Below are 27,468 nucleotides of genomic sequence, written 5' to 3'. Positions count from 1 at the left end.
TGTGAAAGGGATAAAAATACAGTGATAATAGCTAGTAGTTATATTATTATTACATGTGCAATATTGTAAAAAGAGTGAAACAGAAAGTAAATTGGACAGAAAAATGTCTCTTTGGTTGTTGAAATTTTATGTCAAAGTATACCACATGTGGATCATTTTGCAATAAGAGAAAAATACGTCAGTTGACTAAAACAATGTTGAGAGTTATATTTTACAAAATTATGATCCTGTGTTCCTTGTGCTTTCCAAAAGATGGTAGTTTATGTTTTTGACTTTGGGCTGCTAGTAAATATGTTTTCAGCAGAATAAAAAAACCTTTCACCTTGTCCTATGTTTTTATCATTGCATTGTGGTTTAATGAAATCCATAATTTCCCTTGTTATATGACAACAAAAAACATGAAGATATAATCACAATCAGAGTGTTCTTAGTATAAGTACTTTAGTTGTAAAGTAAATATCCAGGACTAATGATTATAGCATAATAACTCATAAAGCTATGTAATCAAATGGGAATTTTTTGATTATGGGTGTAGAGGTGAAAAAAGATATTTATGCATTTAACCTAAAATGTGACCATGGAAATTAATTTCACTCATGTGATCAAATTTATTATCAGGTGTGTTCAAATATTATTACCAAGGCTATGAGAACAGATTTGCTCTGTTTTCAACTTGATCTAGAAGGTGTAGCCTTTCAAAGAATTATGTTCTCACATTTTCATTTTGACTTGGGAAGGGAGCTTTTCTTATTACCTAGAATGATACCATCTATAAGCAGAAAATCATGATTTTTAAAAAATACAAGATTTTCACTTCATTTATAATGTAGCACATGGGGTCAGCCTCTTCTACTTGTAGTTTTGAAAGCAAAAATATATGTCCTTTGAAGTTGAGTACCACAAATGTCCTGTTACAGAGAAATCTACCCAGAGTATTTAAGCCCAGATATATGAGGGTCTATAGGGTAATTTGATCAGATGCCCCTAAGTATCATCTGAGATTAGAATTTTTCTTAGGGATTATACTAAATTTCAGCTTCATATAATTCCTTATTCTTGAAACTTTCTAGACTCCTGTCAGCGTTTTCTGTCTGGTAGCTGCCCAGCTCCAATTCTGGTGAAAGAAAAGTGAAAGGAAACAAAACCAAAGAACACAAGACAAATGCAAAGAATTCTACTCAAATGTCCAAGACTAACTTAGTTAAAATGTTTCTGGGGAAATGATGATGATTTGTACTTAGTTTTAGATAGTTCAGCCGGGAAAAGTTTCATGTGAAAAGAATCCCACAGAGGAAAAAGCCCCCCCCCTCCACCTATTACCACATTATCTCTGTAAGCTTTAGTGTGTTAATGTTCAGGTTGTTGCTGTAAGGAGGTAGACCTTTTGGTGTGAATTTTGGAGCACTGTGGAGATTATTTTTCTTTCTCACACTCATAGTCCAGAAAGATCTTCCCCAGTGTCTTGCTGTAATACCAGAAACCCCTATTTCTCTCATTTGCGATAAACGTTGCTTTCTCCTTGAAGTGCTCTTTCAGAACTTCAGTATTCCTGGGAGTGAAAAAAGTGATAAACACATATATGTCTTATCATATTGCTTTCCTTCCTGATGAGATACCTTGGGCAGCCTGAGAACTTAGAGGAATTGAGGAGAAGGAGGGAAAACAAAGCCATGTGGATCAGATGAACATTTATTGAGCACTTATTAGATTCTCTAGCAATGTTCAAAAATTCCTATGATGATAAAGATGATATATACCACCCACATATGAATATTTGTTAATGGAATATGCCTACTGCGACTGCAGAGCTGAATTTTGAATTTTATTTAATTTTAATTCCCTTAAATTAGATTTAAAAAGCCATGTGTGGTCAGTGCCTATTGGAAAACACATTTTTAGGCATTATACTAGGTATGACGTACATTTCTTATCTAAATTTCAACTCCATGAAATGGGTAATATTATCTCTATTGTGCAAAATTTGGGAATTGAAGTTCAGATAAATTAAGTAACTTTTTTCATGTACCTGCATGTACGACTGGTAGAGTGAGATTTGGGCCTAGGTCTGAAATTTGCCTCTAAAGATGAAGTTTTTCACTGTTTGTGTTGACAAGTCTTAACTGTATTCAGAGACTACCTTTCTTCCAGCTGCTATGGAGGAAGTAAAGGATAAAGCATTAGAAATAATTAAAAAATACAATATTTTGTCTCATTTGAAAGTATAGTAATTTGTGTAGTTAAGGGTATTATTTAACTTCAGATTTTTTTTTTTCTTTTTTAAGGTCTGTGCCCGTGGGCTTTGAAAAAAACAATCCCCCTTCACACTGCTAGGTATCCTAGTCCTGAAGCCTGACTGTTGAGCAGTCTCTTAGGCTACTGAAGTCTCTGCCTTGTGACAGTCAACTCTTATTGCTGTTTTACTAATTTTGAGTTACCTGAGAGAGGGGGCTGAAAAATAAAAATCTATGGCATATATGATTCTGTCTGTCTCTTGGAGCTAATCAAAATGTAGAGAAAATCACCAATTTATGAGTGCCCATAGAAGCACTTTATAGTTCTACTTTCTTTATCTTTTAGGCATTTTTAATAAGTAAATGGAGGCAACAGAATTCTCTATTCTTGTGCCACTGAGGAAAAAAAAAAAAAAAAAAGATGGCTCTTTGAATGCCAGAAACCTTCACCTTCAGAATGGAAGGGCAGAAGTTTATTTATTTATTTTTAAATTTTTATTAACATATAGTTGATTTACTATGTTCCTTCAATTTCTGCTGTACAGCAAAATGACCCAGCCAACCACACATAACCATTTTTTTTTTCATTTTCCATCAGGTTCTACACAAGAGACTGGATATAGTTCCTTGTGCTGCACAGCAAGACCCCATCACCCATCCATTCAAAATGTAACAGTCTGTATCTACCAACCCCAAACTCCCCATCAGTCCCCCTCTCTCCCCCATTCCCCGGCAAACAAAATACTGCCCTCCATGTCCATGACCTGTTGCTGTTTTGTAGATAGATCATTTGTGCCATATTTTAGACTCCATATATAAGTGATATCATATGGTGTTTGTCTTTCTCTTTCTGACTTACTTCACTTAGTATGAGAGTCTCTAGTTCTATCCATGTTGCTGAAAATGGCATTATTTTGTCCTTTTTTATGGCTGAATATATATGCACCACATCTTCTTAATCATTCATCTGTTGATGGACAATTAGGTTGTTTCCATGTCCTGGCTGTTGTGAATAGGGCTGTGATGAACACAGAGGTGCATGTATCTTTTTCAGTGAAAGTTTTGTCTGGATATATGCCCAGGAATGGGGTTTTTGGATCATATGGTAATTCTATATTTGGTTTTCTGAAGTACTTCCATATTGTTTTATGTAGTGGTGGTACCATTTTACATTTCTACCAACAGGGAAGGGGCGTTCCCATTTCTCCATATCCTCTCCAGCATTTGTTTTTTGTTGACTCGTTAATAATGGCCACTTGAATTTGTTCAAGGTGGTACCTCATAGTAGTTTTGATTTGCTTTTCTCTAATGATTAGTGATGTTGAGCATTTTTTCATGCACCTGTTGGCCATCTGTATGTCTTTGGAGAAATGTCTAGGTCTTCTGTTCATTTTTTTCGGGGGGGGTTGTTTGTTTTTTTTTGTTGTTGTTGTTCAGTTGTATAAGTTGTTTGTATATTTTGGAGAGTAAAGCTTTATTGGTTGAATCATTTGCAAAGATTTTCTCCCATTCTTCATGTTGTATTTTCATTTTTTAAATGGTTTCATTTGCTTTTCAGAATATTTTGAGTTTAATTAGGTCCCATTTGTTAATTTTTGTGGTTGTCATTATTCTAGGAGGTGGATCAAACAAGATGTTGCTGTAATTTATGTCAAAGTGCATTCTACCCATGTTTTCCTCTAGGAGTTTTATAGTATCTGGCCTTACATTTAGGTCTTTAATCCATTTTGAGTTTATTTTTATATAAATAAATAGTGCTTGAAAATATTCTTTTTTTATTACTCAAATGAATTTATCACATCTGTAGTTATATAATGATCATAACAATCCACTTTTACAGGATTTCCATCCCATAACCCAAGCACATCCCCCCACCCCCCCAACTGTCTCCTCTGGAGACCATAAGTTTTTCAATGTCTGTGAGTCAGCATCTGTTTTGCAAAGAAGTTCAGTCTGTCCTTTATTCAAATTCTACATGTCAGTGAAAGCATTTGATGTTGGTGTCCAATTGTATGGCTGACTTCACTTAGTATGATAATCTGTAGGTCCATCCATGTTGCCAAAAATGCTGGTATTTCATTCCTTTTAATGGCTGAGTAATATTCCATTGTGTATATGTACCAAATCTTCTTGATCCACTCCTCTGTCAATGGACATTTAGGTTTTTTCCATGTCTTTGCTATTGAAAATAGTGCTGCAGTGAACATTGGAGTACATATGTCTTTCTGAGATGTGGTTTTCTCTGGATAGATGCCCAGGAGTGGGATTGCTGGATCAAATGGTAGTTCTATGTTTAGTTTTCTGAGGAATCTCCATACTGCTTTCCACAGTGGTTGCACCAATTTACAATCCCACCAACAGTGTAGAAGGGTTCCTTTTTCTCCACACCCTCTCCAGCACTTATTGTTTGTAGCCTTTTTGATGATGGCCATCCTGGCTGGTGTAAGATGGTACCTCATAGTGGTTTTGATTTGCATCTCTCTAATAATGAGTGATGTTGAACATCTTTTCATGTGTTTTTTGGCCATCTGCATGTCTTCTTTGGATAACTGTCTGTTTAGATCTTCTGCCCATTTTTTGATGGGGTTGTTTTTTTTTTTTTGGTATGGAGCTGCAGAAGGTGTTTATAAATTTTGGAGATTAATCCCTTGTTAGTTGAATCACTTGCAAAGATTTTCTCCCATTCTGTGGGTTGTTTTTTCGTTTTGTTTAGGGTTTCTTTTGCTGTGCAGAAACTTTGAAGTTTGATTAGGTCCCATTTGTATATTTTTTTTATTGTCAATACTCTAAGAGGTGGATCTGAGAAGATGTTGCTGTCGTTTATGTCAGAGAGTGTTTGGCCTATGTTTTCCTCTAAGAGTTTTATAGTGTCTGAAAATATTCTAATTTCATTTTCTTACAAGCGGTTGCGCAGTTTTCCCAGCACCATTTATTGAAGAGACTATCTTTCCTCCACTGTATGTTCTTGCCTCCTTTTCATAGGTTAGTTGGCCGTTGGTGCTTAGGTTTATTTCTGGGCTTTCTATCCTGTTCCATTCATCTCTATTTCTGTTTTTGTACCAGTGCCATACCATTTTGATGATTATAGTTTTGTAGTATAGTCTGAAGTCAGGGAGCCTGATACCTCGGTTCTGTTTTTTTTTTTTTTTTTTTCTTTTCTTCTTTTCTTTTTTGTATTTTGTCCTTTTTAGGGCCACACCTGCGGCATATGGATTTTCCCAGGCTAGGGGTCTAATCAGAGCTGTAGCCACTGGCTCCTCCAGAGCCACAGCAACACCAGATCCAAGCCATGTCTGTGACCTACACCACAGCTCACAGCAATGCCGGATCCTTAACCCACTGAGGGAGGCCGGGGATCGAACCTGCAACCTCATGCTTCCTAGTTGGATTCCTTTCTGCTGTGCCACAATGGGTACTCCTGTTTTTTCTTCTTGATATTGCTTTGGCTATTCAAGGTCTTTTGTGTTTCCATACACATTTTAAAATATTTTGTTCTAGTTCTGTAAAAAATGTCATTGGTAATTTGATACGGATTGCATTGAATCTGTAGATTGACTTGGGTAGCATTGAATATATTGATTCAATATATTCATTTTGATTTTTCCAATCTAAGAGCATGGTATATCTTTCCATCTGTTAGTGTCATCTTTGATTTCTTTCATCAGAGTCTTATAGTTTTCAGAATACAAGTTTATTGTCTCTTTAGGTAGGTTTATTCAGAAGTTTATTTTTATTGGAGTTCAAACTTTCTTTGCATAGTAGGAGTATTTTTTCAGTGTCTTTTTAATCCTAACTTTTCCAGTGTATCTATATATTATAGATACACTGCATGGTTAATGAATGACTGGCCATATCTTACAGTTCCAAGTTTCCTTCTATAATTCCTTTTTTAGGGTCTTTTTAGGGCCTCACCTGTGCCATATGGCAGTTTCTAGGCTAGGGGTTGAATCAGAGCTGTAGCTGCCAGCCTAAACCACAGCCATAGTAACGCAGGATCCGAGCCACAAATGCAACTTACATCGCTGCTCACAGCAATGTTGGATCCTTAACCCACTGAGCGAGGCTAGGGATTATCCAGTTTGTGGCCACTAAGCCATGATGTGAACTCCTTCTCTAATTCTGATTCTAGCTTTCATCTCTCCAGTTGGAAAGTCTCACCTTTCATTTCGCTGTTCCTGTGTAATTTTAATTTGCACTTTTTTTAAGTCAAGTTTTTTAAAAAAACTATTTACTTTAGTAAAGGTTTTCAGTACTATAAGGTGAAATTTTATGTTTTGGGATTCACCCACAAGCTCAGCTTAGAGGAACATTGAATGTAATTTGCTTTTTTATAGAGCCTGGAAATTACAGAGTTGATGACACAGGAAACCACTTCTACTGAAGATGAAATATGTGAGTCTTTTCATCACCTCCTAGCAAATTAATTGAAGTTTTCCCCCAAAGAGGGTTTTTTGTTTTTACTTGGTAAATTAAACAGGAATTTCAGATTTTGTTTTCTAGACTTTAGATTTTGTATGTATTTGTTGCTGGGACTTCTGTCTAATGAAATCTGGCAATACCTTTTTAGGTGAGACAACTTAATTTAACTTTGCCCTGACACTGAGTCCAGCCATCTGCTTGAGGCCTGACTTTCAAACACAAAGGGAAAATACAAAGCCACCTTGGTGGTGACAGCTAGGGGAAAAAGAATCATTGTGTTTGACAGTGTCCTTTGGAAACAGACCAGGAGATAAATCAAATACAGTATATTGTTTCATCTTATAGATGCCTGTGGTTAGTTGGAATTTTAATTTCTGATTCACCCATCTTATTTCCACTTGTGAAGGAAGCCCCTCCTTTCCCACTTGTAAATGTGTCATTTACATGTTCTTGGATAAGGGTACTATGTAGACCAACACTGAAGTAGATATTTCACTAAACAAAGTGCTTGGATTAACCATTGCCTTGTGGATGTGCTATTTGTTTCAGTCCCTGTGTATTTTTAAGCCAGAAATGATCATGGACAGAATTTATATATTCTACAGCAAATGGTCGTATTACAGATAATGCTAAGGTGATTCTGATTTTTTCCTTCCATTAAAAAAACTGTGCTGATTAATAATAGCTAAGTAATGAAAAACATATTTTAGATGAATAAATTTATAATTGGAATCATTCCAAACCACCTGGAGTAAATCATATTCCAGCCTGTTTTTGCAACTAATTTGTTTTCTTTTTTTTGTTCGTTGGTTTATTTTGCAAGCAAATGAAGCAACATCAGATCTTTAAACATAGTTATTAGAAGCAGCCTTATATCTAAAGAAACACTGTATTAGGATTGTGGTGAGATAGGTGACAAGTCATGAGGGTGACGTCAGTCTTAAAGGACAAGGTCATTTCTTGTCCTCCTTTTTGGAAAGTGTCTGGAATTCATGGTAATTTGTTTTTCAGCTTTGTACTTGGAAACTTAATTTTGTCTTTTCCCAAATGTCAGTATAAAAAACCCATTTTCTGCCAAGGGCCAACAAATAAGAGCACAGGATCAATGAAAGAGATGGTAAAAAGTTACTTCATTTTCTTCCCTTGGAGAAATAGAAAAAGCTTTTTCACTAAACATGAAACCAGGTTATCTATTATTCACAACAGACCTTTTCTGGAACAAAGTGAAGCATAAATTATACATTTTGCACTATGAAATAAAGTAAAAAGAACAAGGAGAAAGGAAGTCACTTTAGACAGATTCAGAGAAATGCAGAATGAAACAAAGATCTGTATCTATAGTTCTCTAGATCTATATTGATCCAGATATATATCTAGAATTTTAAAAATCTAAATGAATATATCTAGAAATTTTAGAGAAACAAAATCTATCTATTGATTGATTTAGAGCAGGAAGAGGCAAAAGAAGAAAAGTCTCTATTATTTATTAGTAGGGAGCTTATGTTTCTGGTAATGGTCTGTACTTTTGTTAACCAGGGGTTACTCTTAGTGTTAACGTATCCCATTAAAATACCCCATTGAAATTCTTGATTTTATTCAACAATTGATACTTATTGAGGGACTTACTACTTGCAAGACATTGTGATGGGGTGTAGGGAATGATTTGGTGAGCACACACTATATGTCAGACACGAGACAAAGCCTTTTATGTCATTTATTTTATTTAATCCTTACAACAATCCTGTGAGGTAAGATCTGTCCCATCTTTCCTTCTGAGATGTGCAGAAGTTAAAGTTGATTAAAATTTTTTTCAAAAAAGTATCTCAATTTGTGGTGTTTTCTGATTTCTGTTGTATAAATGTACCTACCATGACCAGTTTCAAGCTACCAACAGTTTCACAAATGGCTGGCAACGTTTCCGAGTATTAAACTATTGATGAGAGCAGGCATGAGCTGTTTTCGGTAGACTGCTAAAGGTGATTGTCCACCTGTCCTCAAAATAAGTCCTCAAAATCAGTAAATGTAAGACTGTGTAATACTAGCTAGAAAATAAGAGGAGGGAGGCCTGGAAGTTTAGAGTGGAGATACTGTTTCATTAAGCCATTTTCCTGTAATTTTAATTTGCAGTTAGAGATTTTATGATGGAAACATTTAAAAAAATTTAAATGTTAGAATTATTAACATTTATATGTTAGAATTATTAACATTATTATTAAATGTTAGAATTATTAAATTCAATCCCAAAAGCTTACCTATATAACATTATAAAAATCTGTCCTCGTTAAACATTTTAAAATTCATTAGTCTCTTACATTTTACTTATTTATGAATTACTCTATTTTCCAGCAAAAATCTAAATATCATAAAATATTTTAATATTAATTGCAGCTTTATGTTTAAAGCAAATGAAAATAATTTACACTGCTTTCAGAACAACTGCCTTCTGAATTTTCTCTCATATACACCCCTATGAACTCCACAGCTTTCATATTCATCTTTATTCATTTAACAAATATTTATTCATGGAGTTCCCATCATGGCTCAGTGGCAACAAACCCAGCTAAGCCTCTCAGTGGGTTAAGGATCCAGTGTCGCCCTGAGCAGCGATGTAGGTCACGGATGTGGCTTGGATCCCATGTTGCTGTGGCTGGCAGATACAACTCTGATTCGACCCCTAGCCTGGGGAATTCCATATGCTGTGGGTGCGGCCCTAAATAGATGCACACATACACAAACAAAAAAACCCCCCAAACAAACAAAAATATTTATTACATGAATGTTTATTAGCTGCCTCCTATAAGTACGTTGCTGTATTAGGCCATAAGTTTTTTATTCACTGTCTCCAAATAAGGGTGAGAGATAGGCAAATGAAAATTTTAAGTCAGAAGTGGGTCAAAGATATGAAAGAAGTAATAGCTAAAGTAAATTTCTTATAGATAGTCTGTTATTTGGTGATAAACAAAATATCTCATGGAATATTGTGGGGACACTTAAACTGCATTTTGAGGAATGGGTAAGATTTGAAGATGTGGAATTCGGGGCAAAAGAGCTAGAGGGGATGGGAAGGCATGAGTAACCACTATTCAGTATTTTCTACTCATTCTAAAAATGTGCCTTTCTCTCTGAAGCTGTAATACCTTAGTGGTCCACAAGATGGTAGGATAACACTATCCTTGTCTCCATTTAAATGCGAATGATGAAATACTCATTTTACTTAAAATGGATAAGAAGTTTTACTCTGTTGAAAATAAGAGTTTGAAAATACTTATAGGAATTTTGATGAGGAGTTTCAGAGAAATGCTTTCTTAAGCCATGGTGTGTTTAGATTCACATTTATATGCAATCTAAGAGAAATTCATGTTCAAGCTATAACTTGAGTAAGTATGGAGTTCTAAGATGACTAAATTTGACAAATAAAATACTATGCAAGGGTATCAAACTTGGTTTTATTTGTCTGAGTGCTACAAATTGGGTATTTCTAACTTTCAGTGAGATTAAAAAACAAAAATCAATTTAAACATATTCTCCAGGTTTGAATGGCTAAATATGCTAGTCATTATGACAGGTGTGATTTGCATATTATGGTTGTATCTGGGTCTCATTATATTTGGATCCGCCAATAGTTGCAAAAATACAACTTAATCAATTATATATATTTTTGCCATGCCCAGGCATGTGGAAATTCTGGGACCAGGTATCTAATGCGCAGCACAGTTGTGGCCCCAGTGGTAATGCTGGATCCTGAACTTGCTGTGCTATCATGGGAACTCCCTATAGTGTGTTTTCAATAACACACTTAATTTGATGCTGGAATCATTTATAACATAGATTATATTGACAACACAATTTATTTGGTGTTAGAATCATTTATAATAAGAAATATTTATTTTTAGTATTTGTTCATTTAGCCATTCAGCACATTCATTGAGTACTTATGTGCTGGCCATTGTACTAGGTGCTATACAATTAAATTAAATTTAACATTTTGTGTTTTATTGTTTTTAATAAATTTTAGTGGTTAGAGCAGTTAAAGGTTTACAGAAAAATATGTGAAGATGGCACAGAGTTCCCATAAACCCCGCATCCAGCTTACCATATTATTAACACTTTACACTTACTAATAGTAAGGTACATTTTTTACAGCTAATGAACTAATATGAACTAAAATCCATATTGTATTCATATTTTCTACTAGAGAATGGTATTAAAATCAATATGGGCATGAGGTATACTTCTTGTTACTGGAGTGTTGTTGATTTTAGGCCCTTTCAGATGACAGAGGAGGAGAATATATATGTGTATATATGTGTATGTGTATATGTTTCTATGTATTTCTACATAGATGTATACAGAAATGTTTCTACATGTGACCATCTGTATCTGTATTAAGCTAAACATGAATTCATTCTACTATCTCTAATTCTAGTGTATTACCACACAGATCATGCTTGTTTCCTTCCCTACCTATCTTTACTAGGTAAAAATATTTTAAATATATATTGTATTTTAGCTAGAAACTTTACAACTGGACATCTACCTTCTATGGACAATGGCACCAAAGAAAATGGGTTTTAGTTAAGAGAGATGATGGTTCCAGTCTAAATAGCACAGGAAGTTCTGGAATGGTTGTTGGAGGGTAGATGTATGTGGAGGGTAGTGCTTTGCAGAAAATCTTCAAGATGAGGGATATTTAAGACATATACTTGCTTGAAGGCAAGGGCTTAAGCCCTGTCTCTAAGGTTCCTTCTAGTTTTATTTTAAGTTTCTCTCACTCTCTCTCTCTAGTATTTTTTGTATTTTATCTTTTTTAGGGCCAAACCTTTGGCATATGGAGGTTCCCAGGATAGGGGGCTAATCAGTGCTACAGCTGCAGGCCTATGCCACAGCCATAGCAATGCCAGATCTGAGCCACATCTGCAACCTACACCACAGCTCACTACAACTCTGGATCCTTAACCCACTGAGCAAGGCCAGGGATTGAACCTGCAACCTCATGGTTCCTAGTCGGATTCGTTTTCACTGTGCCACAATGGGAACTCCTATTTTAAGTTTCTAAACGTTGGGTCAGTAATGCGGGAGCATTCCCTCAACACATTGTCTGTGAAGGACCAAGGTACACCAACGTGGTCTAATATGGTCCCTCTTCTCATGGAGCATTTCCTGTTTCATAGGAGAAGCCTGAAGATTTAATTAGGCAGGAAATATGGGACATGTTTTGGGAAATGAAAACTGCGTTTTAAGTTTTTAAGCTGCAGGTTCCTGACCCCACTCCTCTAGTACGAGTGCCCTGGCCTCCAGCTGATCTTTCACCTCCAGTCTTGAGTTTCACAGGCTTCCTTTATATCTCTGTTTTTTTCCTCCATCTCCATCTCAGCTCCCAGTTACTGTTTTTAATCTACTTCAGTTCTGGCTTCACTGGGATAAGGTTCAAATAGCCCTCACTCTGAATGTGATGTTATTATAGCCCACCAGGAGAAAATTATGTACTTTTTCTGCTACAGAGCTGAATAGCAGTGAATGATGGGATAGCACTAGCAAAAAGAACAAAAACACTCTATGTACCTGAGGCCCTTTTTAATTCTAATATATAAATAGTAAGTAAGAAAGGAGTAAAGTAATGGGAGATTTGAAAAGTTCTTTTTTTTTTTTTTTTTTTTTTTTTATTAAATTTTATTTTCCCACTGTACAGCAAGGGGGTCAGGTTATCCTTACATGTATACATTACAATTACAGTTTTTCCCCCACCATTTCTTCTGTTGCAACATGAGTATCTAGACATAGTTCTCAATGCTATTCAGCGGGATCTCCTTGTAAATCTATTCTACGTTGTGACTGATAAGCCCAAGCTCCCGATCCCTCCCACTCCCTCCCCCTCCCATCAGGCAACCACAAGTCTCTTCTCCAAGTCCATGATTGATTTTCTTTTCTGAGGAGATGTTCATTTGTGCTGGATATTAGATTCCAGTTATAAGTGATGTCATATGGTATTTGTCTTTGTCTTTCTGGCTCATTTCACTCAGGATGAGATTCTCTAGTTCCATCCATGTTGCTGCAAATGGCATGATGTCATCCTTTTTTATGGCTGAGTAGTATTCCATCGTGTATATATACCACATCTTCCGAATCCAATCCTCTGTCGATGGACATTTGGATTGTTTCCATGTCCTGGCTATTGTGAATAGTGCTGCAATGAACATGCGGGTGCATGTGTCTCTTTTAAGTAGAGCTTTGTCCGGATAGATGCCCAAGAGTGGGATTGCAGGGTCATATGGAAGTTCTATGTATAGATTTCTAAGGTATCTCCAAACTGTTCTCCATAGTGGCTGTACCAGTTTACATTCCCACCAACAGTGCAGGAGGGTTCCCTTTTCTCCACAGCCCCTCCAGCACTTGTTATTTGTGGATTTATTAATGATGGCCATTCTGACTGGTGTGAGGTGGTATCTCATGGTAGTTTTGATTTGCATTTCTCTTATAATCAGCGATGTTGAGCATTTTTTCATGTGTTTGTTGGCCATCTGTATATCTTCTTTGGAGAAATGTCTATTCAGGTCTTTTGCCCATTTTTCCATTGATTGATTGGTTTTTTTGCTGTTGAGTTGTATAAGTTGCTTGTATATTCTAGAGATTAAGCCCTTGTCAGTTGCATCATTTGAAACTATTTTCTCCCATTCTGTAAGTTGTCTTTTTGTTTTCTTTTGGGTTTCCTTTGCTGTGCAAAAGCTTTTCAGTTTGATGAGGTCCCATGGGTTTATTTTTGCTCTAGTTTCTATTGCTTTGGGAGACTGACCTGAGAAAATATTCATGATGTTGATGTCAGAGAGTGTTTTGCCTATGTTTTCTTCTAGGAGTTTGATGGTGTCCTGTCGTATATTTAAGTCTTTCAGCCATTTGGAGTTTATTTTTGTGCATGGTGTGAGGGTGTGTTCTAGTTTCATTGCTTTGCATACAGCTGTCCAGGTTTCCCAGCAATGCTTGCTGAATAGACTTTCTTTTTCCCATTTTATGTTCTTGCCTCCCTTGTCAAAGATTAATTGACCATAGGTGTCAGGCTTTATTTCTGCATTCTCTATTCTGTTCCATTGGTCTGTCTGTCTGTTTTGATACCAGTACCACACTGTTTTGATGACTGTGGCTTTGTAGTATTTCTTGAAGTCTGGGAGAGTTATGCCTCCTGCTTGGTTTTTGTTTCTCAGGATTGCTTTGGCGATTCTGGGTCTTTTGTTGTTCCATATAAATGTTTGGATTGTTTGTTCTAGTTCTGTGAAAAATGTCATGGGTAATTTGATAGGGATTGCATTGAATCTGTAGATTGCTTTGGGTAGGATGGCCATTTTCACAATATTGATTTTTCCAATCCAGGAACATGGAATATCTTTCCATTTTTTTACATCTTCTTTGATTTCTTTGATTAAGGTTTTATAGTTCTCGGCATATAGGTCCTTTACCTCTTTGGTTAGGTGTATTCCGAGGTATTTGATTTTGTGAGGTACAATTTTAAAAGGTATCGTATTTTTGTATTCCTTTTCTAATGCTTCATTGCTGGTATACAGAAATGCAACTGACTTCTGAATGTTAATCTTATATCCTGCCACTTTGCTGAATTTATTAATCAGTTCAAGGAGTTTTGGGGTTGAGTCCTTAGGGTTTTCTAGGTATAGAATCATGTCATCTGCATACAGTGACAGTTTGATCTCTTCTCTTCCTATATGGATGCCTTTGATTTCTTTTGTTTGTCTAATTGCTGTGGCTAAGACTTCCAAAACTATGTTGAAGAGCAGTGGTGAGAGTGGGCATCCCTGTCTTGTTCCAGATTTGAGTGAGAAGGCTTTCAGTTTTTCCCCATTGAGGATTATATTTGCTGTGGGTTTATCATAAATGGCTTTGATTATATTCAGGAATGTTCCCTCTATACCCACTTTGGCGAGGGTCTTGATCATGAATGGATGTTGAACTTTGTCAAATGCTTTTTCTGCATCTATTGAGATGATCATATGATTTTTGACCTTTTTTTTGTTAATGTGGTGTATGATGTTGATTGATTTGCGTATGTTGAACCATCCTTGTGAACCTGGGATGAACCCAACCTGGTCATGGTGTATAATTTTTTTGATATGTTGTTGGATTCGGTTGGCTAAGATTTTGTTGAGAAGTTTTGCATCTATATTCATCAATGATATTGGGCGATAGTTTTCTTTTTTGGTGGTATCTCTGCCTGGTTTTGGAATGAGGGTGATGGTGGCCTCATAGAATGTCTTTGGGAGTATTCCTTCTTCTTCAACCTTTTGAAAGAGTTTAAGGAGGATGGGCACCAATTCCTCTTTATATGTTTGATAGAATTCACCTGTGAAGCCATCTGGTCCTGGGCTTTTATTTGTAGGGAGTGATTTTATGACCTCTTCAATTTCATTTCTAGTGATTGGTCTGTTCAGTTGGTCTGTTTCTGCTTGATTCAGTTTTGGCAGGCTGTAAGATTCTAGAAAATTGTCCATTTCTTCCAGATTGTCAAACTTATTGCCATATAGTTGTTCATAGTATTCTCTTATGGTTTTTTGTATTTCTGCTGTATCCGTTGTGATTTCTCCTTTTTCATTTATAATTTTGGTGATTTGGGTTCTTTCTCTCCTCTTTTTAGTGAGTCTGGCCAGGGGTTTATCAATTTTGTTCACCTTTTCAAAGAACCAGCTCTTGGTTTTATTAATTTTCTCTATTGTTTTTTGAGTCTCTATTTTATTGATTTCTTCTTTGATCTTTACAATTTCCTTCCTTCTGCTGACTTTAGGACTTCTTTGTTCTTCTTTTTCTAATTCATTTAGGTGGAGGGTTAAGTTGTCAATTTGGGATCTTTCTTCTTTTTTGAGAAAGGCCTGGATTGCTATAAATTTCCCTCTGAGCACTGCTTTCGCAGCATCCCATAGATTTTGAGAGGTTGTGTCTTCATTATCATTTGTTTCAAGATAGTTTTTAATTTCCTTCTTGATTTCCTCATTGACCCATTGGTTTTTTAGTAGCATGTTGTTTAGTCTCCATGGAGTAGGTTTTTTCTCTTTCCTTTTCCCATGGTTGATTTCTAATTTCATGGCATTGTGGTCAGAGAAGATACTTGAGATAATTTCTATGCTCCTAAATTTATTGAGATTCGCTTTATGTCCCAATATGTGGTCGATTCTTGAGAATGTTCCATGAGCATTTGAGAAGAATGTGTATTCTGATTTTTTTGGATGTAGTGTCCTGAAGATATCAATTAAGTCTAACTTTTCTATTGTTTCCTTTAGGATCTCTGTTGCTTTATTGGTTTTCTGTCTAGAGGATCTGTCCATTGATGTGAGGGGGGTATTTAGGTCTCCTACTATGATTGTATTCTCATCAATATCTCCCTTTATGTCTGTTAATATTTGTTGTATGTATCTGGGTGCTCCTATGTTTGGGGCATATATGTTGATGATAGTAACATCCTCTCCTTGGATGGATCCCTTAATCATTAAATAGTGTCCTTCTTTGTCTTTCTTTATGTCTTTTGTTTTAAAGTCTATTTTGTCTGATATGAGCGTTGCAACTCCTGCTTTTCTGTCATGTCTATTGGCATGAAATAGAAAAGTTCTAAATCCATTGTCCTTGGTATGTGAATTTTTTTTTTTTTTTACAAATAAGAGGGGTGCCTAACTTCTAGTTTTTGAATGAGATGATTATATTGCAACACAAAACCAGGTTAGAAGGATTAAATAGATGCTAACCCTATAGGAATAGCTAACTCTTCAGGGATAGAGGCCAAACGTAGTACAGTTAACACATGAACAACATGGGTTTGAACTGTGCAGTTGCACTCCTCCACAGATTTTTTTCCCCAGTAAATATGTACTACAGTACTACCTGATTCTACTGGGGTTGTTTGACTCCATGAGTGTGAGTCTGTTGTTTTATATGGATTTTCAACTAGGTGGAGAAAGGAGTCAGCACCCTTACCACCTGCATTGCTCAAGGGTCAACTGTAATTCTTTCAGAATCCTTCCTAAAAGCTTCGGAGTATTTACTGTTTTTTTTTTTTTTGCTATTTCTTTGGGCCGCTCCCACGGCATATGGAGGTTCCTGGGCTAGGGGTCGAATCGGAGCTATAGCCACTGGCCTACGCCAGAGCCACAGCAACATGGGATCCGAGCTGGCGTCTGCAACCTACACCACAGCTCACGGCAACGCCGGATCGTCAACCCACTGAGCAAGGGCAGGGACCGAACCCGCAACCTCATGGTTCCTAGTCGGATTCGTTAACCACTGCACCACGACGGGAACTCCCCGGAGTATTTACTTTTTAAGCAGAGATGTACAGAACAATAATTTCTGCTTCTTAATTCTTTGCCTGAAGCTGATGATATTTTTGTGCTATGCCAAGAGGGAAATTCTGCCCATGCATAGCTTTTCCACTAGTCAGGACTATTTGCTTAGATATATTTGCTGTGATTAGGAAACTGGCATTTATGTATCAATGATGAAGCAGTTAAGAGCTTGGTTTTATCTTTGTATGTAAGCTCAACTTCCTAGGTGTTTTCTGGTCAAGTAGTTCTAAATGTTCATAGACCTGTACTGAAGATAGCAGTTACCTGAACTTCAGGGGTCATTATTTTGCTTTTACATAGAATTATCTTTAAATTTTTCATGCCTCTGTGGAGCTGGGAAAGGGAGCTCAGAAGATGAGTAGAAGAGAAAATGTGTGTCAGAGCAGCGGTATGAATTACCCAAATTCATGAATTATTAGAAAGTCTTCAAAAATATCCTATTTCTCCATATTGGATGATTTGCTAATTTACTTTAAGCTCTGCTTAGTTGATAATAACAGAATTTTCTAACCACAAACAATTGCCTAATGCAGAACTAACCAAGGTGACAGGGAAGAGCACTCCACGCTTTAAATCTCTTGTTACCAAAATGCATAGAGGCACCTGGGGGTGAGGCAGATCACAGGGGATACTGCAGAATATTTTAGATATTCAAGAGAAACACAGTGATATTCCACATCATTATTAGCTCTGAAATAGTTCAATTTCAACCTTAGATCATGCTACATTCCTTTTGATTAGGTCATATCTTTGTGAAGTTGGGTTTTGGTGATTACTGTAATATAAAACAAGTACCAGTAACAATGTGTGACAGGAAATGAGAATGACAGTTTTCAATCTGATTCTAGGGTCTGAGGAGTATGTAGTGACCGGTAGGTACACATATCCCATTTAAATAACTGTTGTTAAGAATAAAATAATTTTTTTTGCAGGTTATGTGAATTAACCTTCCAAATGGCTAACAAGTGGTTGGAACATAGTTAAGTTGTTTGGATGTAACAGAACTCTTAGGTATTTCTCTTTTCTTAGAGATGTCATGAAAGATGGCTAAGGTTACCATGAGCCGAAAAAGTTTGGTAACCTGTAGGTCAAATAATTTTTAAACTTTGGTTTTGTTTGTCTTTTTTATTTTTTAAAAGCTTTTGTATTTTTCTTTCTCCACAATTTTATCTAAATGTACAAATGAAATCATATACATATTTCAAGGTATATTTTGTTTCTGCTAGCTTTCTTCTACCTCCTCTTTCTACCTCCCCACTTACCTACCAGATAGGAACCTGATATATGTTATTAGCAACCTAGTGTATATCATTTAATATTTGTCAAGGATATGCTTCTATAAGATATATATACATAATTATTTAAATATATGCAGTTGGAAGGGGTACCTGTTTTATGGAAATGAGAGAATGATAGTCACAAAGGCAAGTGATATCTGGGCATTATTATGGAAATAATTTTAACCTAGCAACCCCCCTGTAATTGTCTCAAGGAAGCCCAGGGTTTCCTAGGCCATGGCTTGAGAACATTTATAACAGACATGTTTTTACAGCAAGTGAAAACCTAAATCTGGATTGTAGTGGTATACCCATAGCAATTTTTTTTCAAGTTTCATGTAAGTATTTTTTGTCTAAAAATACTTGATGATTTTTATCAATAGTACATAGTGTTATAAACATATATTGTCTTACTATGTTATAATAGCATTATGATGGATTTTTCTTTAAAAATTTTTAAATTATAATTACTTTACAATGTTCTGTCACTTTCTACTGTACAGTAAAGTGACCCAGTCATACACACACATATGGGTGTATATGTATATACATTTATACATATGTGTGTGTGTATACACATACATTCTTTTCCTCACATTATCCTCCATCATGTTTCATCACAAGTGATCGGATATAGTTCCCCATGCTATACAGCAGGATCTCATTAGTTATCCATTCCAAATGCTATAGTTTGCATCTACTAGCTCCCAAATCCCAGTCCATCCCACTCCCTCCCCTTCCCCCTTGGCAACCACAGGTCTGTTCTCCAGGGCCATGAGTTTGTTTTCTGTAGATAGATTCATTTGTGCCATATATTAGATTCCATATATAAGTGATATAATGTGGCATTTGTCTTTCTCTTTTCTGACTTACTGCACTTAGTGTTAAGTCTCTAGTTCCATCCATGTTGCTGCAACTGGCATTATTTTGTTCCGTTTTATGGCTGAATGGTATTTCATTGTGTATATATACCACATCTTCTTAATCCGTTCATCTGTCAGTGGACATTTAAGTTGTTTCCATGTCTTGGCTCTTGTGAATAGTGCTGCAGTGAACAAAGGGATAAATGAATAAGAGACATTTCTCCAAAGAAGACATACACATGGCCAGTAGGCACATGGAAATATGCTCAATATTTTGAGTTATTAGAGAAATGAAAATCAAAACTACACTGAAGTACTACTTCACAATGGTCAGAATGGCCATCATTAGTAAATCTACAAATAACAAATGCTGGAGAGGATGTGGGGAAAAGGGAATCCTCCTACACTGTTGGTGGGAATGTAAATTGGTACAACCTCTATGGAAAATGGTATGGAAGTACCTCAGAAAAGTAAGTATAGACCTATCATATGATCCAGCAATCCCATTCCTGGGCATATATCTGTGCAAAACTTTCATTGAAAAAGATGATAGATTTTTCTTAGTATTTTCATTCGCTTTATTGACACTGATAAAATATCTTTCAAACTTACAGTGCTTTAGGAAGTGAAACATTTGTAATATTCTTTTATATCTTCTTTTTAATTGGCATTTGCCTGATGGCTAAACATAATGAGCACCATTTCATGTGTTTACTGATTATTTGTATATCATCTTTTGTGTATCATGTTCATGGAGTTTACTCATTTAAAAAATCCATCTGTTGCATTTTTTTCATGTTCCGATTTTATTTTATATAGGTATTCATTTATTTTGTCTTTTTGTCTTTTTAAGGAAGCACTCATGGCATAGGGAAGTTCCCAGGCTAGGAGTCTAATTGGATCTGTATCTGCTGGCTTACACCACAGCTCACGGCAACGCCAGATCCTTAACCCACTGAGCAAGGCCAGGGATCAAATCCGCAACCTCATGGTTCCTAGTCATATTTGTTTCTGCTGAGCCAGGATGGGAACTCCTATATATACATTTATTAAAGTATAGTTGGTTTACAATGTTGGGCCAATTTCTGCTGCACAGCGAAGTGACCCAGTCACACACACACACACACACACACACACACACACACACACACGTATACATTGTTTTTCTCATACTATCTTCCATCATGTTCTATCCCAAGAGATTGGATATAGTTCCCTGTACTATAAAATAGGACCTCATTGGTCTAAATAGAATAGTTTGTATCTACTAACCCCAAACACCCAGTCCAGTGGACTTCCTCACTCCCACCCCCACTTGGCAAGCACAAGTCTGATCTCTGTGAGTCTGTTTCTTTTTTGTAGATAGGTTCATTTGTCCCATATTTTAAATTTCACACATAGGTGATATCATATGAAATTTGTCTTTCTCTTCTTTACTGACTTCTCTAGGCATGTGAATCTCTAGTTGCACTTATGTTGCTGCACATGGCTTTATTTTGTTCTTGTTTATGATGGCTGGGTAGTATTCTGTTGTATATATGTACCACATCTTAATGCATTCGTCTGTCAATGAACACATAGGTTTCCATATCTTGGCTGTTGTGAATAGAGCCTCTATGAACATACAGGTGCATGTATCTTTTTGAATTGTAGTTTTGTTCATATATATGTCCAGGAGTGGGATTGCTGGATCATAATTCTATATTTAGTTTTCTAAGGAACCTCCATACATGGAAAATCTTCCATAGTGGTTGTACTAATTTACATTCCCACCACAAGTGTAGGAGGTTTCCCTTTTTCAACACCCTCTCCCCCATTTGTGATTTGTAGACTTGTTAAAGATGGCCATTCTGACTTGTGTGAGGTGATAACTCATTGCAGTTTTGATTTATATTTCTCTAATAATTCAAGATATTGAGCATATTTCCATGTGCCTACTGGCTATCTGTATGTCTTTTTTGGAGAAATGTCTGTTTAGGTCTTCTGCCCATTTTTCAGTTGGGTTGTTTGTTTTTTGATTGTTGAGTTGTGTGAGTTTTTTGTATATTTTGGAGATTAAGCCCTTGTCTGTTGCATCTTTTGCACCTATTTTCTTCCAGTTTGTAGGTTCTCTTTTCATTTTTAAAATTAATCAATTAATTAATTTTTTTGTAGTTTGTCTTTTTAGGGCCACACCATAGAATGGAGGTTCCCAGGCCAGGGGTCTAATTGGAGCTACAGCTGCTGGCCTACACCAAAGCCACAGCAACTCGGGATCCGAGTCATTTCTGTGACCTATGACACAGCTCAGAGCAACACTGGATCCATAACCCACTGAACGAGGCCAGGGATCGAACCCTCAACCTCATGGTTCCTAGTTGGACTCATTTCCGCTGTGCTACGATGGGAACTCATCTTTTCATTTTTTAATGGTTTCTGTTTCTGTTCCAAAACTTGTAAGTTTGATTAGGTACCATTTGTTTGTTTGTTTGTTTGTTTTTATTTCTGTTGCCTTGGGAAACTGACCTAAGAGACCATTTGTACAGTTGATGTCTGAGAGTGTTTTTCCCATATTCTCTTCTAGATGTTTTATGGTGTCATGTCTTATGTTTAAGTCTTTAAGCCATTGTGAATTTATTTTTGTGCATAGTGTGAGGTTGCATTGTAGTTTCACTGATTTACATACAGCTATCCAGTTTTTGTAGCACCACTTACAGAAGAGACTGTCTTTTTCCTATTTTATATTCCTTCCTCCTTTGTTGAAGTTTAATTGACCATAGGTGTTTATTTCTGTGTTCTCTATTCTGTTCCATTGGTCTGTATATCTATTTTTGTACTGGTACCTCACTGTTTTGACTACTGTAGCTTTGTAATATTGTCTGAAGTCTGGGAGAATTATGCCTCCTGCTTTTTGTTTTTTCCCTCAAAATTTCTCTAGCAATTCTTGGTCCTTTATGTTTCCATATAAAGAGTTGGATTATTCCAGTTCTGTGAAAAATGTCTCTTTTGATAGAGATTGTATTAAATCTGTAGCTTGCTTTGGGTAGTATGGTCATTTTAACAATAGTAATTGTTTCAGTCCAGGAACATGGGGTATCTTTCCATTTATTTGAATTTCTTTAATTCCCTTAATGTTTTGTAGTTCTCATTGTGTAAGTCTTTCACCTCCTTGGTCATGTTTATTCCTAGGTATTTACTTTTTGGGGGTTTCAATTTTAAAAGGTAATTTTTATATTCCCTTTCTAATATTTCATTGTTAGTATAGAGAAATGCTACCAATATCTCAATGTTAATCTTGTATCTGCTACTTTGCTGAAATCATTGATCAGTTTGAGTAGTTTTTTTGTGGAGTCCTTATGGTTTTCTATATATAGTATCATGTCATCTTCATAGAGAGACAGTTTTACATCTCTTCCAATTTGGATACCTTTTATTTCTTTTGTTTTTCTGATTGCTATGGCTTGGACTTGCAATACGGTGTTGAATAAAAGTGGTAAGAGTGGCCTTCCTTGTCTTGTACCAGATTTTATTTTTAACTTTAAAAATTTTTTGGTACCAGTACCTGTCTGTTTTGTTCCAGGAGGCATAACTCTCCAAGACTTCAAGCAATATTACAAAGCCACAGTCATCAAAACAGTGTGGTACTGGTACCAAAACAGACAGACAGACCAATGGAACAGAATAGAGAATCCGGAAATAAACCCTGACACCTTTGGTCAATTAATCTTTGACAAGGGAGGCAAGAACATAAAATGGGAAAAAGAAAGTCTATTCAGCAAGCATTGCTGGGAAACCTGGACAGCAGCATGCAAAGCAATGAAACTAGAACACACCCTCACACCATGCACAAAAATAAACTCCAAATGGCTGAAAGACTTCAATATACGACAGGACACCATCAAACTCCTAGAAGAAAACATAGGCAAAACACTCTCTGACATCAACATCATGAATATTTTCTCAGGTCAGTCTCCCAAAGCAACAGAAATAAGAGCAAAAATAAACCAATGGGACCTTAATCAAACGGACAAGATTTTGCACAGCAAAGGAAACCCAAAAGAAAACAAAAAGACAACTTACAGAATGGGAGAAAATAGTTTCAAACGATGCAACTGACAAGGGCTTAATCTCTAGAATATATACGCAACTTACACAACTCAACAGCAAAAAAGCCAATCACCCAATGGAAAAAAATGGGCAAAAGACTGAATAGACATTTCTCCAAGGAAGATATACAGATGGCCAACAAACACAGGAAAAAATGCTCAACATCGCTGATTATTAGAGAAATGCAAATCAAAACTACCATGAGATACCACCTCACACCAATCAGAATGGCCATCATTAATATGTCCACAAATAACAAGTGCTGGAGGGGGTGTGGAGAAAAGGGAACCCTCTTGCACTGTTGGTGGGAATGTAAACTGGCACAGCCGCTATGGAGAACAGTTTGGAGATACCTAGAAACCTATACATCAAACTTCCATATGACCTCGCAATCCCACTCTTGGGCATATATCCAGACAAAACTCTACTTAAAAAGAGACACATGCACCCGCATGTTCATCGCAGCACTATTCACAATAGCCAGGACATGGAAACAACCTAAATGTCCATCGACAGATGATTGGATTCAGAAAAAGTGGTATATATACACAATGGAATACTACTCAGCCACAAGAAAGAATGACATAATGCCATTTGCAGCAACATGGATGGAACCAGAGAATCTCATCCTGAGTGAAATGAGCCAGAAAGACAAAGACAAATACCATATGATATCACTTATAACTGGAATCTAATATCCAGCACAAATGAACACCTCCTCAGAAAAGAAAATCATGGACTTGGAGAAGAGACTTGTGGCTGCCTGATGGGAGGGGGAGGGAGTGGGAGGGATCGGGAGCTTGGGCTTATCAGACACAACTTAGAATAGATTTACAAGGAGATCCTGCTGAATAGCAATGAGAACTATGTCTAGATACTCATATTGCAACAGAACAAGGGTGGAAAAAAAATGTATACATGTAAGAGTAACTTGATCCCCATGCTGTACAGCGGGAAAAAAATAAAATAAAATAAAATAAAATAATAAAATAAAATAAAATAAAATATAAAAGAAATTTATATAGTGAATTTCATCACCCATTTATCAGCCAATAAATGTCATCAGAGTGGCTCTAACCAAGGAATATTATTTTTTTCTCTTGTGAAACTACACCTGTTAACCTAATAGAAATTGATTTATTTTGCAGATAGAATTATATCTTAATGTTCTCCTGGAGACAGATTTCTTGAGATAATCAAGGACTCTTTTATTCACAATAAAGTCAGAGGTAATCCAAAAAAAAAAAAAAAAAAAGACAAAAACAAACAAAGAAAACAAAACAAAAAAAAGAAGAAAACAAAAAAACATGGCATATATATCAAAGGGATAGCATCCAAAATATATAAAGGATTACTACAAATTAACAAAAAAATTTTTAAACTCTGGTTAATCAATATGCAAATCAATCATTGTAACACACCACATTAACAAAAGAAAAGTCAAAAGCCACTTGATCATTTCAATAGATGTAGAAAGCATTTGACAAAATTCAAATCCATGCATGGTAAAAACTCTTACTAAAGTAAGTATAGAGGAAGTGTATCTCAACATAATAAAAGCATTTATGATAAACCCACGGCCAGTATAATACTCAATGGAGAAAAGCTGAAAACCTTCCTGCTAAAATCTTGAACAAGGAGTTTCTGCTGTGGCAAAATGGGGCTAGAGGCATCTCTGAAACACTACAATGTAAGTTCAATTCCTGAACTGGCATAGTGGGTTAAAGGATCTGGAATTGCCACAGATGCTGTGCATGTTGTAACAGTATCTCAGATCTGATCCCTGGCCCAGGAACTCCGTATGCTTCAGAGTGGACAAAAAGATAAAAAATTAAAAATTAAAAAAAATTTTTTTTAATATTTTTTTTTATTTTCCCACTGTACAGCAAGGGGGTCAGGTTATCCTTACATGTATACATTACAATTACAGTTTTTCCCCCACCCTTTCTTCTGTTGCAACATGAGTATCTAGACATAGTTCTCAATGCTATTCAGCAGGATCTCCTTGTAAATCTATTCTAGGTTGTGTCTGATAAGCCCAAGCTCCCGATCCCTCCCACTCCCTCCCCCTCCCATCAGGCAACCACAAGTCTCTTCTCCAAGTCCATGATTTTCTTTTCTGAGGAGGTGTTCATTTGTGCTGGATATTAGATTCCAGTTATAAGTGATATCATATGGTATTTGTCTTTGTCTTTCTGGCTCATTTCACTCAGGATGAGATTCTCTGGTTCCATCCATGTTGCTGCAAATGGCATTATGTCATTCTTTCTTGTGGCTGAGTAGTATTCCATTGTGTATATATACCACTTTTTCTGAATCCAATCATCTGTCGATGGACATTTAGGTTGTTTCCATGTCCTGGCTATTGTGAATAGTGCTGCGATGAACATGCGGGTGCATGTGTCTCTTTTTAAGTAGAGTTTTGTCTGGATATATGCCCAAGAGTGGGATTGCGAGGTCATATGGAAGTTTGATGTATAGGTTTCTAGGTATCTCCAAACTGTTCTCCATAGCGGCTGTGCCAGTTTACATTCCCACCAACAGTGCAAGAGGGTTCCCTTTTCTCCACACCCCCTCCAGCACTTGTTATTTGTGGACATATTAATGATGGCCATTCTGATTGGTGTGAGGTGGTATCTCATGGTAGTTTTGATTTGCATTTCTCTAATAATCAGCGATGTTGAGCATTTTTTCCTGTGTTTGTTGGCCATCTGTATATCTTCCTTGGAGAAATGTCTATTCAGTCTTTTGCCCATTTTTTTCCATTGGGTGATTGGCTTTTTTGCTGTTGAGTTGTGTAAGTTGCGTATATATTCTAGAGATTAAGCCCTTGTCAGTTGCATCGTTTGAAACTATTTTCTCCCATTCTGTAAGTTGTCTTTTTGTTTTCTTCTTGGTTTCCTTTGCTGTGCAAAATCTTGTCCGTTTGATTAAGGTCCCATTGGTTTATTTTTGCTCTTATTTCTGTTGCTTTGGGAGACTGACCTGAGAAAATATTCATGATGTTGATGTCAGAGAGTGTTTTGCCTATGTTTTCTTCTAGGAGTTTGATGGTGTCCTGTCGTATATTGAAGTCTTTCAGCCATTTGGAGTTTATTTTTGTGCATGGTGTGAGGGTGTGTTCTAGTTTCATTGCTTTGCATGCTGCTGTCCAGGTTTCCCAGCAATGCTTGCTGAATAGACTTTCTTTTTCCCATTTTATGTTCTTGCCTCCCTTGTCAAAGATTAATTGACCAAAGGTGTCAGGGTTTATTTCCGGATTCTCTATTCTGTTCCATTGGTCTGTCTGTCTGTTTTGGTACCAGTACCACACTGTTTTGATGACTGTGGCTTTGTAATATTGCTTGAAGTCTGGGAGAGTTATGCCTCCTGCTTGGTTTTTGTTTCTCAGGATTGCTTTGGCCATTTTGGGTCTTTTGTGGTTCCATATAAATTTTTGGATTCTTTGTTCTAGTTCTGTGAAAAATGTCATGGGTCATTTGATAAGGATTGCATTGAATCTGTAGATTGCTTTGGGTAGTATGGCCATTTTTACAATATTTTTTTTTTTTTTTTTTAATTTTTTTTTTTTATTTTCCCACTGTACAGCAAGGGGGTCAGGTTATCCTTACATGTATACATTACAATTACAGTTTTTCCCCCACCATTTCTTCTGTTGCAACATGAGTATCTAGACATAGTTCTCAATGCTATTCAGCGGGATCTCCTTGTAAATCTATTCTAGGTTGTGACTGATAAGCCCAAGCTCCCGATCCCTCCCACTCCCTCCCCCTCCCATCAGGCAACCACAAGTCTCTTCTCCAAGTCCATGATTTTCTTTTCTGAGGAGATGTTCATTTGTGCTGGATATTAGATTCCAGTTATAAGTGATATCATATGGTATTTGTCTTTGTCTTTCTGGCTCATTTCACTCAGTATGAGATTCTCTAGTTCCATCCATGTTGCTGCAAATGGCATGATGTCATCCTTTTTTATGGCTGAGTAGTATTCCATCGTGTATATATACCACATCTTCCGAATCCAATCCTCTGTCGATGGACATTTGGATTGTTTCCATGTCCTGGCTATTGTGAATAGTGCTGCGATGAACATGCGGGTGCATGTGTCTCTTTTAAGTAGAGCTTTGTCCGGATAGATGCCCAGGAGTGGGATTGCAGGGTCATATGGAAGGTCTATGTATAGATTTCTAAGGTATCTCCAAACTGTTCTCCATAGTGGCTGTACCAGTTTACATTCCCACCAACAGTGCAGGAGGGTTCCC

General features: G+C 36.5%; 1 long non-coding RNA gene across 1 annotated transcript in view; it reads left to right on the top strand.

Moving 5' to 3' along the window:
• The window catches only part of LOC110255178, a 103,872-nt gene that overhangs the window by 11,343 nt on the left and 65,061 nt on the right, over positions 1-27,468 (top strand). Inside the window, exon 2 of the long non-coding RNA XR_002338059.1 lies at positions 6,566-6,623. This is a non-coding gene — a long non-coding RNA (uncharacterized LOC110255178). The remainder of the gene's footprint in view (positions 1-6,565; positions 6,624-27,468) is intronic.

Source organism: Sus scrofa, chromosome 13 (assembly GCF_000003025.6).
Source record: "Sus scrofa isolate TJ Tabasco breed Duroc chromosome 13, Sscrofa11.1, whole genome shotgun sequence".
In the NCBI taxonomy this organism is placed as follows: domain Eukaryota; kingdom Metazoa; phylum Chordata; class Mammalia; order Artiodactyla; family Suidae; genus Sus; species Sus scrofa.
Note: the sequence above shows the minus strand (reverse complement) of the source record. Positions and strands in the feature narration are given on the sequence as shown.